Source organism: Lithobates pipiens, unplaced genomic scaffold (genome assembly GCF_037356315.1).
Source record: "Lithobates pipiens isolate NorthernLeopardFrog02 unplaced genomic scaffold, aLitPip1_a1.2 Scaffold_19, whole genome shotgun sequence".
Taxonomy (NCBI): domain Eukaryota; kingdom Metazoa; phylum Chordata; class Amphibia; order Anura; family Ranidae; genus Lithobates; species Lithobates pipiens.
In genome coordinates this window covers 520,804,934-520,817,010 of record NW_027507764.1, presented here as the reverse complement: position 1 = coordinate 520,817,010, position 12,077 = coordinate 520,804,934, and positions in this window count along the sequence as shown.

Genomic DNA, 12,077 nt, shown 5'->3' with positions numbered 1-12,077 from the left:
TGTGCACACATATGTACGTGATCACCTGCACACATATGTACATGATCATTTGCGTACATATGTCCGTGATCACACAAACCAATTATTATACACTTAACAGATTTTTTTTTACCAAAAACATGTAGCAGAATACATTTTGGCTTAAATTTATGACAAAATTTGATTTTATTGGATTTCTTTTAAAATAGAAAAAAGAAAATATTGTTTTTTTTCCAAATTTCCGCTTTTTTGCGCTTATATCGCAAAAAATAAAAAACGGAGTCGTGAATAAAAACCACCAAAATAAATCTCTATTTGTGCGAACAAAATGATAAAAATTTCATTTGGGTACAGTGTAGCATGACCGCGCAATTGTCACTGAAAGCGCTAGAGCGATGAAAGCTGAAAATTGGGCTGGGAAAGAAGGGGGCGAAAGTGCCCTGTATTGTAGTGGTTAAGAACCAAGGCCTGAGGTGTGCCATGGCCTGGATGGTCAGTATGCTTGAAAAGAGGGCAAAAAGACACAAGTATAGGTGGAAAAGGAAAGGTAAAGATCCCATCCATAAAATGACATATGCCCAAATGCCAACTGTAAGTTACCGCTGTGAGAGTAGAACCCACCGACTCTTGACCTGAAGATGAGAAGGAACCCCTTAAGAGCCTGCAAGCTACGCAAACCCAAATGAATGTCCCGTGAAGGATAGGATGAGCCTGATGCCCAAGGTAACCCAGACATGAGAATGAACTTCTTGTGAATGAGAGGATACGTGGGGAAAAGGGAGCAAGGGCTGACCCGAAGAACCCTACAAGAAGATGGCTGAGCAGACTGAAAAAACCCAACACAAGACTGCCTGGGGTATACAGTGAGGCTATTATAATTGGAATGAGGCTGGGGTAATAAGATTGGCTTGGGTATACGGCGAGGTAGACCCTAGAAAAGAAACAGAAATCAGAAAAGTAAAACAAGGTAATACAGATAGGCTAATGTTATTCCCCTGAGCCTGGTGTATACAGAAGAATGGCTAGTGTATACAGAGAGGCTAGTGTGTACAGATGACAAGCTATTGTTTACAGATAGGCTTGTGTATACAGAAGAGAGTCTGGGGAATTCAGTGAGGCTAGTGTATGCAGAGAGGCTTGGACACCGAGACTATTGTAAAAAGAAGGCAGGCTAGTGTATATAGGTTACGGGCACGTGTATACAGAAGACAGAGAGGCTAGTCTATATAGAGGGACTGGTGTACACAGAAAGATTAATGTATACAGAAAGGCTAGCGTGTACAGAAGACATGACTTTATTTTTTGCTAATGCAACTACATCTAAATCATGTAAAGAGTTACAGTGCTTTTTTCATATTTGGTGCTGTTAAAAGGTCAGTAGTGTGTTGTCAGTGGTGATATCAATGTGACAGTTAATGTAGAGAACTACATATATAAAAAATAGAACAAAAGAGTGCTAAGTTTATTTTGTTAAGTCATTGACTGATAGACGTTAAGTAATTGGCCGTTATTGGTTTGGCAGTACATGGTTTATTTTGATGTAAGATAGTTTTATTCTCTACCTATAGCCGAGTTTTAGACGACTTTATTATTAGCATTAGTCGCATTAATCATATTTATTATGCAGAGTGTAAGTATTGTAGTGAGACGATATTGCTTTTGAAAGATTTGTATTATTATACATAGCATTGTTAGTAGACCAATAGGACAATTTACATGGCTTAATATTGCAGAGCGTAATTTAACAGGAAAGAAATCCAAAGCGTTAGTTGCAGTAGCTTCATAAAACTGAGAAATCGTTGCATTACTCTAAATGTAAAAGTTGTTCCGGTAGCACTGAGAAGACTGATATTAGATGAGTGATCTACCCATTCCGTTTACTATTGCAGAGAGATACCGGTTAAATGTTAATATCTTAATATTTATTGCTGCGTGTAAGGTAGAAATGAGATGGTTTTGTGTGAGTTGGTTTACCAGGATATAGAGATCGTAATCTGGTTATTCTAATAATAAATATAGCAAAATAACACAGATTAATATTGAGACAGTATATACAAGTCGAGTTTAAGTGGAAATACAGGAAATGACAGCAACGACGTGTGTAGGTTTTTATCAATCGGGTTCATTACGTGTCTTTAATAATGTAGTAAATATACCCCAAATATAGCATAAGGATAAGAAAGGAAAATAACTGGCAGAGGATGACATGGCAAAAAGACAAACTGCATTAGAAATGTGAATGTGAATTAGAGATGAAATGTCAATCCCCATTGGTAACCATTAATAAAGTTAACACGGCTACGTACAGCAAAGTTTGAGCTAAGCAGCTAAATATTCCTTTATATTGCAGAGCTTAAGTATTGCAGTTGAAAAGAGATCGGAAGCGTTTTTTGCAGTAGCTTCAAAATGACTGAGAAATCATTTCATTACTCTAAATGAAAAAGTTATCCCGGTAGCACTGAGTGGACTGATATTAGATGAGTTATCGTTGTAATACAAATTCAGTTTCCTATAGCAGAGAGATACCAGCTAAATGTAAGAAGAGCAATTGAACTGTTCACATCGGTAGCATTGCATTACTCTTAATATGTGAAGCGTGTAAAGAAGCAAAAGATGGTTTTGTATTATCCTAAAAGTAGCAGTATACGTAATAAAGGTGGATTTAGACATAGCAAACCCTATAATCTAATTTAGCAAAATTAGAAAGGATAATATTGAGACAGTATAAACAGGTCGAGTTTAAGTGGAAATACACAAAATATCTAGCTTACCTTTACATTGTTCAATAGAGCCTTGCAAAGTAATACCAAGTTAGAATATCGGACTAGCAATTAGATGAGATGATTGCTGTAATCATAAAATATCAGCAACTTGTCTTTAAGGATGAGAAAGTATAATAACCGGAAAAGTATGAAATTTTAAAGAGACAAATTGCATTAGAGATGTGAGATAGACATGAAATGTCAATCCCCATTGGTTACTTACATGAAACCATTAATACAGTTAACGCGGCTACATACAGCAAAGTGTGAGCTAAGCAGCTAAAGGGTATACATTATTTAAGAGTAAATTAACGTAGCTTGTAAATTCCAACGTGTAAATCGTGCCATTAATTTTGTTACGCACGAAGGCGGCTTACACTGACTTTTCTCCGTTTCCACTGGTTATCCGCATAATGTATCAGTAACCCTGAAAATTAATAGTGATAGACAGTTTACAATAGGATGTATGCTTGATGTGAATGTAAAATAGTTGCATTATGTGTTATTAATGTAATCAAACTTTATTGCTATCCTTTGCTACTGCAACCACTTTCTCGCATTTTGCTGCTTTTAAAAAATGTGTTGCCAGTGTTATGTGTTACAAATGGTTATCAGTGTGACAGTTGAAGTAATATACAAAATAGAGTCAGAAAGAGAATCCTATTGCATAGAGGTAGAGAGATGGTTGCATTATTCTTAATGTGCCGGCTTTAAAAGGTTTTAAAAAGATGGTTTTGTGTGAATTTTGCTTTAACGTAAAATTAGCTGTAGACATTATATCTATGGTTACGTTTACAATGATTTAGAGATAGTAATCTCTATAATATAATAATAATAAGTATATTGAGGCAGTAAATATAAATACAGATAAAGTGAATACACAAAAGGGATCAAGAGATTGTTGCAAAGTAATATCCTCATTAAGGCCGATTGTCGGAATAGCAACATAACACGAAATATGAGCACGGCTAAAATACAGAAAAACAGTACATTATTTAGGAGTACAGTAGAATATAGTATAAATTATTTAAGATTAAATTGACTTAGCCTGAAAAAATCTAAGTTTAAATCGTTGAGTAAATCGTTGAGTAAATCGTAAATTTATCAGCTAAGTTAACTCTGAGATTATGATTAATTTGACAATTCCATTACGCGGTCCATTTCCACTGGTATAATCATAATGTAATATCAGTAATTGCTATCAGTAAATGTTAAAATTTTAGACAGATTACATTAGGATGTGGAATTGATATGGATTTAAAAGCGGTACATTAATTTCCTGAAGCATATGGCAGAAAGACGGCTTACACTGCTTTTCTCACATTTTGCTGCGGTAAAAAGAAATGTTTTGTCACTGTGTTTTAACTGTGCAATGATCCTAGTGCAGAGAGATACTCAGTTAATGTCAGAGATACTCGGTTAATGTCAGAAAAGCAATAAAACTTTTTACATCGTTAGCGAGCGATAGTTACATTACTCATAATATGTGCAGCATGTCTGGTAGCAAATGGATGGTTTTGTGAACATTTTGCATTACCGTACAATTAGCGGTAGACCTCATCGAAGTGAATAGATTTAACTGGTTATGAGATAGTACTCTCTATTTCTAATAATAAATAAAGCAAAATAAGTCAGGATGGTGTGTCGTCAGTGGTGATATCAAAAGTGACAGTTGATGTGGAGAATTACAAATATGCAAAATAGAGCAAAAGAGTGCAAAGTTTATTTTGTTAAGTCATTGACTGATAAGTAATTTTTTAAGTTATTGGCCGTTATTGTTTTGGCAGTACATGGTTTATTTTGATGTATGATAGTTTTATTGCATGCTTGATGTGGGTGATTAAAATCGTGTAGTCTATATTTAGCATAAGAATGAAAAGGCATAACATGGCAATGAGACAAACTCCATTAGAGATGCGAACTAGATGAAATGATTAATTTGTGTCTGTATATCCAAGATTGTCTATTGTTATCACTTAGCCTACCCTCTAAATTCACTAGCCTCTCTATATACACGAGCATGTTTTCTGTTTCTGTATACATTACTCTGTCATCTTTAAACCCTGGCCTGTCTTCTATATACACTCTGTTATACACTAGTTTCTCTGTATACACTAGCCGGTCTTCTGCATACAAAAGCCTGTCTTCGGTATACACTAGCCTATTTTCTGAATACACTAGCCCGTCTTCTGTATACCCTAGCCTGTCTAGCCTTTCATCTGTACACACTAGCTTCTCTGTATACACTAAACAGGCTTCTATATAAAATAGCTTCACTGTATGCACTAGCCTCTCTGTATAATCTAGCCTTTATTCTGTATTCACTAGCCTTTCTTCTGTATGCTGTAGTCTTCTATATATACTAGCTTCTCTGTACACCCTTGCATCTCTATAAACACTGTGTAAACTAGCCAGTCTTATGTATACACTCGCCGACTGTATACACCAGACTCTCTGAATACACTAAACCCTCTGTATACCACATCCTGTCTTCTGTATACACTAGACTATAAAAATTAGCTAGAATACACCAGCCTGTCTTCTGTACCCACTAGACACTCTGTATACACTACCCAGTCTTCTGTATACACTGTCAGCTTTGATGTATAAGCAAGCCTGTCTTCTGTATATGCACTGTCCTTTCTGTATACACTCGACTCTCTCTATACACTAATCTCTCTATATACACTAACATCTTTGTATAACATCTTTGTATATACTAGCCTCTCTTTAAACTAGCCTCTCTGTGTACCCCAGCCTCACTGTTTACTCTAGCATCTCTGTATACTCAAGCCTATCTGCATGCACGAGTCTGTATTCTGTATTCACTAGCCTTTCTTCTGTATGCTGTAGTCTTCTTTATATACCAGCTTCTCTGTACACCCTTGCATCTCTGTAAACACTGTGTAAACTAGCCAGTCTTATTTATACACTCGCCGACTGTATACACTAGACTCTCTGAATACCTAGCCTATGTTCTGAATACACTAGCCCGTCTTCTGTCTTCTGTATGCCCTCTCTGTATAAACTAGCATCTTTCTATACCCCAAACTGTCCTCTGTAAACACTTGTCTCTCTTTATAGCCTGTTTAGCCTTTCTTCTGTACACACTAGCTTCTCTGTATACACTAACCAGGCTTCTATATAAAATAGCTTCACTGTATGCACTAGCCTCTCTGTATAATCTAGCCTCTCTTTATACCCTAGATAGTGTTCTGCATACACTAGCCTCTCCGTAGAAGCCAGCCTTTATTCTGTATTCACTAGCCTTTCTTCTGTATGCTGTAGTCTTCTATATATACTAGCTTCTCTGTACACCCTTGCATCTCTATACACCAGACTCTCTGAATACACTAAACCCTCTGTATACCACAGCCTGTCTTCTGTATACACTAGACTTTAAAAACTAGCTAGAATACACCAGCCTGTCTTCTGTATCCACTAGATTCTCTGTATACACTACCCAGGCTTCTGTATACACTGTCAGCTTGGATGTATACCCAAGCCTGTCTTCTGTATACACTAGTCTCTCTATATGCACTGTCCTATCTGTATACACTCGACTCTCTCTATACACTAACATCTTTGTATATACTAGCCTCTCTTTAAACTAGCCTTTCTGTGTACCCCAGCCTCACTGTTTACTCTAGCATCTCTGTATACTCAAGCCTATCTGCATACACGAGTCTGTATTCTGTATACACTAGCCTCTCTTTAAACTAGTCTCTGTATACCCCAGAATAACTGTATACTCTAGCCTCTCAGTATACACTAGCATTTCTGTACACATCACCCTATCTGTATTCACTAGCCTCTCTGTATACCCCAGCCTGCCTCTCTCTATACACTAGCTTTTCTTCTGAATATAATAGTCTCAGTCTCTCTCTATAACCAAGCCTGTTTTCTCTATACATTAGCATGTGTCCTGTATACACTAGCCTGTCTTCTTTATTCTCTAGCCTACCTTCTGTATACCTTAGCCTCTCTGTATAAACTAGCCTTCCTTCTATATACACTGCCATTTATGAGGTAAACAAAGAGTCTAGTGTACATAAACGACAGGCTAGAGTATAAAGAGAGGATAGGGTATACAGAAGAAAGCCTAGTGTATACAGAACACAGGCTAGTACCCTGAGCCTGGGTGAGAGAGGATGAGGAGCATTAGGAGGGCTTGGTCTTTCACATCCGACCAAGCCATGATGTGGCTCAACACGTCCAGCTGCCGAAAATAAGGACAAGCGTGGGAGGCACACAACACCCACTGTAACAGTGCTAGGTTCCTGCATTACAGAAACAGAACACCAGCAATAAGGGGTATCTTCAGGTGTATACTGTGCAGGAGGCACACAACACCCACTCTAACTTCTGCACTGCCGATGCCTGTATTGCAAAAATTGAACACCAGTAATAAAGGGTAGCTTCAGGTGTGTACTGTGCGGGAGGCACATAACACCCACTGTAACAGTGCTAGGTTCCCAAGCAGTAAAGACACTGTCCCTGCCTATCGTCCTCTTTCCCTGACCGCCGCAACACACTATACAAGGCCGCTGCGCTGGCTGCCTTATATAGTGTGGGGTGTGTACTAAACCCCCTTGAGCTATAATTGGCCACAGGAATACTGCCTGTGGTCAATTGTGGCTCTCCTCTCAGAGGATGTCACATCTGTTCTTATTATATAGAACTTATTATGCTCCTCGTAAACTTTTTCAATTTGGCCGAACGGCCGGACGCAAGTTGCCCCCGGTGCGGGAACATGGGGGGAGACATGATGCACATGTTTTGGAGATGCCCGAAGTTGATCTGCTACTGGACGGAGGTGACAGGAACCATTGATCGGGTGTTTGGAACCTCCACCAGGATGGAGGCGAAGTATTGTCTCCTGGGATTAGTTGAAGGAGTTGGAAACCCGGGAAGCAGCCAGATGGCAGTTCTGAGATGCCTATTTCAGGCAAGTAAACTGATTGCCCAACCCTGCTTAGCCTCCAATGTTGGCATTGACTTGGTTTTTTTAGCTTGTTTCCCAAGATCACCATGTTGGCGTTTGTCAAGATGGTTGAGAGTGCCCAAAGAGATCGCCTATGGCCCCATCCCCTTGAAAGTGCCCGATCTTGTCTGATCTCGGAGGTTAAGCATTGTCGGGCCTGATTAGTAACTGGATGGAAGACCGACTGTGAATACCAGGTGCCGTATGCTTATTTCTTGATCATACATCACGGGACACAGGATCATTACATAATGGGTTATATAGGCACCTCTGGTGATGGGACACTGGTTAACCCCCAATTAAGGAGAATTCCTTCCCTATATAACCCCTCCCATATGGGAGGCACCTAATTTTTCCCTTTGCCAGTGGTGGTTGGTCACGTAAAACATGTGCTATGAAGAAAGTTCTGTGCAGGTCCCTGCGGGGGCCTAAGGGCTACAACAAACCGGATCCATATCTCGGGCCGATATTTTGACTCCCAAGATGATATGGTACCCGGGCCTCGTCATCTGAAGAAATGAGGTTTTGCCTGTAAGTCCTCTCCTATTGGAAGACTGGGCTCTGGGAAAACCAGACTTACTGTACTATTTACATAGTGGCACAAAAGTTTCTGGCAGAGTCTTTTACAAGGTCCAGGTAGGAGGTTCTTCTGAGAAGGAACCCCAAAAAAAACCTGAAGGTTGGCACAACTCTGCCCGCCATGATGGGTGAAGGCTGGAATCTGTCTGTTTTCAGCAATTCCTGCGGCGAGGACAGGTAAGGGAAGTTAATCCTGTATAAATTATATTATGGATTTCTTCATTGAGTAGTTGTATGTCTTACTTGGTTTCCACCACTAGGGGGAGTAAGAGCAGCCTGATGCATACTTACATGCCTTTCAGATACACACGCTCAGTGAAGCCTGGTTCTCCCAGATGACTCATGTCTCCACTGCAATCTCAGCCACAATGAATGTAATACGTAGTCTGGGGGTCCCAGACAGCTCCGATGGCAATTCCCTTCCCCCCTGGATACCGGCAGTCCTCGTGCACGCACACCAAGCACGCTTCCGTGCTAATGGAGGAGGCGGGAGTGTGTTTGCGAGCCGTGTCGTTCGGTGCGCACGGCGCTGTACTGCGCAGTTTTACAGCCCAGAGCGTCAGGGGGCTGTAAGTGGAGACACAGGAGCTGTGGGCAGTAAGCATCCCAAGGGATTGGATCCAGGCAAACCTAAGACAAACCTACTCAGCATCAGGTTGTGCAGTTTAAGCATATATATTTATTGTGAGACTTTAAGCACAACAGTGATTGCACTTTGTACTAGTACCTCTGCTTTGTAGCTTAGGACTATGTCTCCTTGTAAGAGGGTCTCAGGGGGAGATAACAAGAACACTGGTAAGTCACCGCCTAGGTCTAGGGGTTCTAAAAATGCCTGTAGGTTACCATCCCCCCCCTGCAAGACTGGAGTCAGCCTCACAGGATGAGTCAGTGCCCCTGTCAGGATTTGCAGCCTCTCCTGATATTTCAGCCCCGGTATACATCACTGAGGACTCCCTTAGGGCTACATTGGAAGGTTTTGAAGGGAGAATCATGAATTTTATTTCAGCTTCCCTGAAAGAAAGCAGGAAAAGGGGTAGATCCCCTCCCTCTGCTGAGATTCCTCTTTCAGATGACACTTCTGACAATGAGGAGAGATCCCTATCTTGGGACAGGTATCTTGAGCAGTCGGATGAATCAGAGGAAGAGGAGAGAGTCCCCTCCTCCCAGGCGCTCAGAAAACAGGTGCAGTATTATACTGAATTGGTGCGTACCACATTCAGAATGCCTGCTGCTGAGATCGCTACGTCCTCTGTTTCTTCCCTGGGAGTCAGGAAAATCCCACAACCTGCCTTTTCCTTTCCAATTAATCCCTTAATGGATAAATTGTTGTATGAGGATTGGGGACATCCCGATAAACTGTTTGCTCCTCCTAAAAGGTTTTCTATGCTTTATCCTCTGGAGGAAAGTTTCACCAAGAAATGGGGGGTCCCATCTGTCGATGCGGCTGTTTCTTGCGTGAATAGAAATCTGACCTGTCCTTTGGATAATGCTCAGGTATTTAAAGATCCAACTGATAAGAAGCTGGAAACATTATTAAAAGCCTCCTTTTGGGGGGGCGTGTCCTGACCATGGAGGAGTGAGGAAGTGCTTCACCTCAGCTCCGCTCCATCGCCGCACATATCAGCTGCCCTCAGCGGGGAAATCCGATCCACATCACCGGGCTCAATGTCCCAACGATCCCGGCAGTCTTCCCGACCGCCGCAGGGTAACAAGAAGCGGCAGGGACAGCTGGATCAGTTCTTCCCGGGCCCCCACAGACAGGGCCGCGATGGACCCAATATTGACCGGGAAACTTCAGAAAGCTGGGAAATCCTCACAGCCTGCTACAGCGACGCCTTCCCAGTCAACCGGACCGTCTCCCCTGGCTTCTCCGGTGCCCTCCCCAGGATCGGTAAGCGATTCGGCCCCCCCTGCATCCCCCGGGTCCCTGGATGGCCGCTCAGAGGTCTCAGACCTCATGGGAGATGACACAATATGCCGCCATATTATGTCTCTCCCCACCAGAGAGGACCTAGAAAAGTTCACTAGCAGAGTGGAGAAGGCTTTCACCGCTGATATTGCCCAGCTTAAAGCTGATACTACACATCTGGGTCACAGAGTGGAGGCCCTGGAGGAAAAACTAGAGGAGACTCTCCCCGCTATTGCTCTGCTGCAATCTAGGTGCCAAACACAAGACCATCAGCTTGAGGTACTGCTGGGGCAATTGGATGATGTTGAAAACCGCAGCAGGAGGGCCAATATCAGGATCAGGGGGCTCCCGGAGGCTACTGGACCCAGGGATATTGTCCCCACTCTGACTGATATCTTTAGGGACATATTGGGACTCCCAGCCACTGCTCCTATTGAAATAGACCGAGCCCACAGAGCACTGCGCCCCCCGTCTCAAGACGCTGACAATCCCAGGGATATAATCTGTAAACTTCACAAATATACTATCAAGGACCGGATTATGAAAAAAGTGCGGGGTAAGCCCTTTTATGATTTTGATGGTGCTCGACTGACTTTCTATCAGGATCTCTCGCGGCGCACCCTCATGCGGCGGAGAGCCCTTCGCCCGCTCCTTTCTGTGCTCCAGGCTGCAGGACTGTCCTACCGCTGGGGCTTCCCCTTCTCTCTGCATGTGCTTAAGGATGGCAGGCAGGTGACCCTGCGCACAAAAGACGATCTTCCACATTTTCTATCCTCTCTGGGGCTGAATCCCGTGGACTTTCTAGATTGTAGAGGACCCCCGAGCGACTTGCTTGTCCCCCCCCTTCCTCACAGATGGTCTACAGTCACACGCAAGCATCGACGGAGGGACAGACATAGTTCAACCCGCAACTCTTCAGTGGTTCCTTCTACCACCCGAGACTGATACCGAGACTGGGCTGTGTGATAGACGGCTGATTGCAGACTTTTTCTACTATGATTGCTGGTGTCTGGGCCTCCCCCCACGGGAATTGTAAATGGGATGTTTTGACCCTGTACCCCCCCCCCCCCCCGGGTGTTCCAGGGACCTGGATGTGCCCTATGCGGCCGAAGACTGTGGCTGCCGTGGCCGCAAGAATTTTTGGTGACTTCTCTCCAGCCCTTGTTACTGTTTGACTATCAGATTAGGCCTACAGGGCGGAGAATGTTTACATTCCCAATGTTGGAAGGTGGTCTGCCACGGCGCCCCCTTTTTCTTCCCTTTGCGGGGCACCAGGGGTGGGGGGAGGGTTTTTTTTTAATGTGTTTTGGTTTCTGTTTTTATTTCCCCCTTTTCTTTTGCCATCGTAGCTACCTCCGTGACCCCCCCCCTCCGCGGTCTGCAGTTTGCTGTGCGGCTACCGTGGCGGGGGGGCCTCTGCCAGGGATCGGCCAGACTCCATGTCCCCGAATGCAATCAGCCCACACTGGGCTTCACCCCTTTTTTCCTCCTCTTTTATTTTTTACTTTTGTTGCTTTTTTGGATCGGTTTTTCTCCCGAATTGAGGCTATTCTGCTCTCAGATGTGGTGGGCGGGGAGGGGACCTTCCTTTTCCCCCTTGTTTTGGTTTACGTTCCCCACATAGGCCATCCATCCATGGGTTTAGTTCCCTGTTGGGACTTTAGGAGGGGGCTAGGAGCCCCCCCGGATAGTGGGGTGGGTCCCATCTCCCCCCAAACTGCTGCATTGTCTAATTTTGATGTAGCTGTTTTGTTTTTATGTTGTTGGTATTTTTGTACTATTTTTTTGTGTTTTTTATCTCCCTATCTCTCCCCTTTTCTTCTCCCTCTTTTTTCACTCCCCCCTTTTCCTAGGAGCCTGCTGT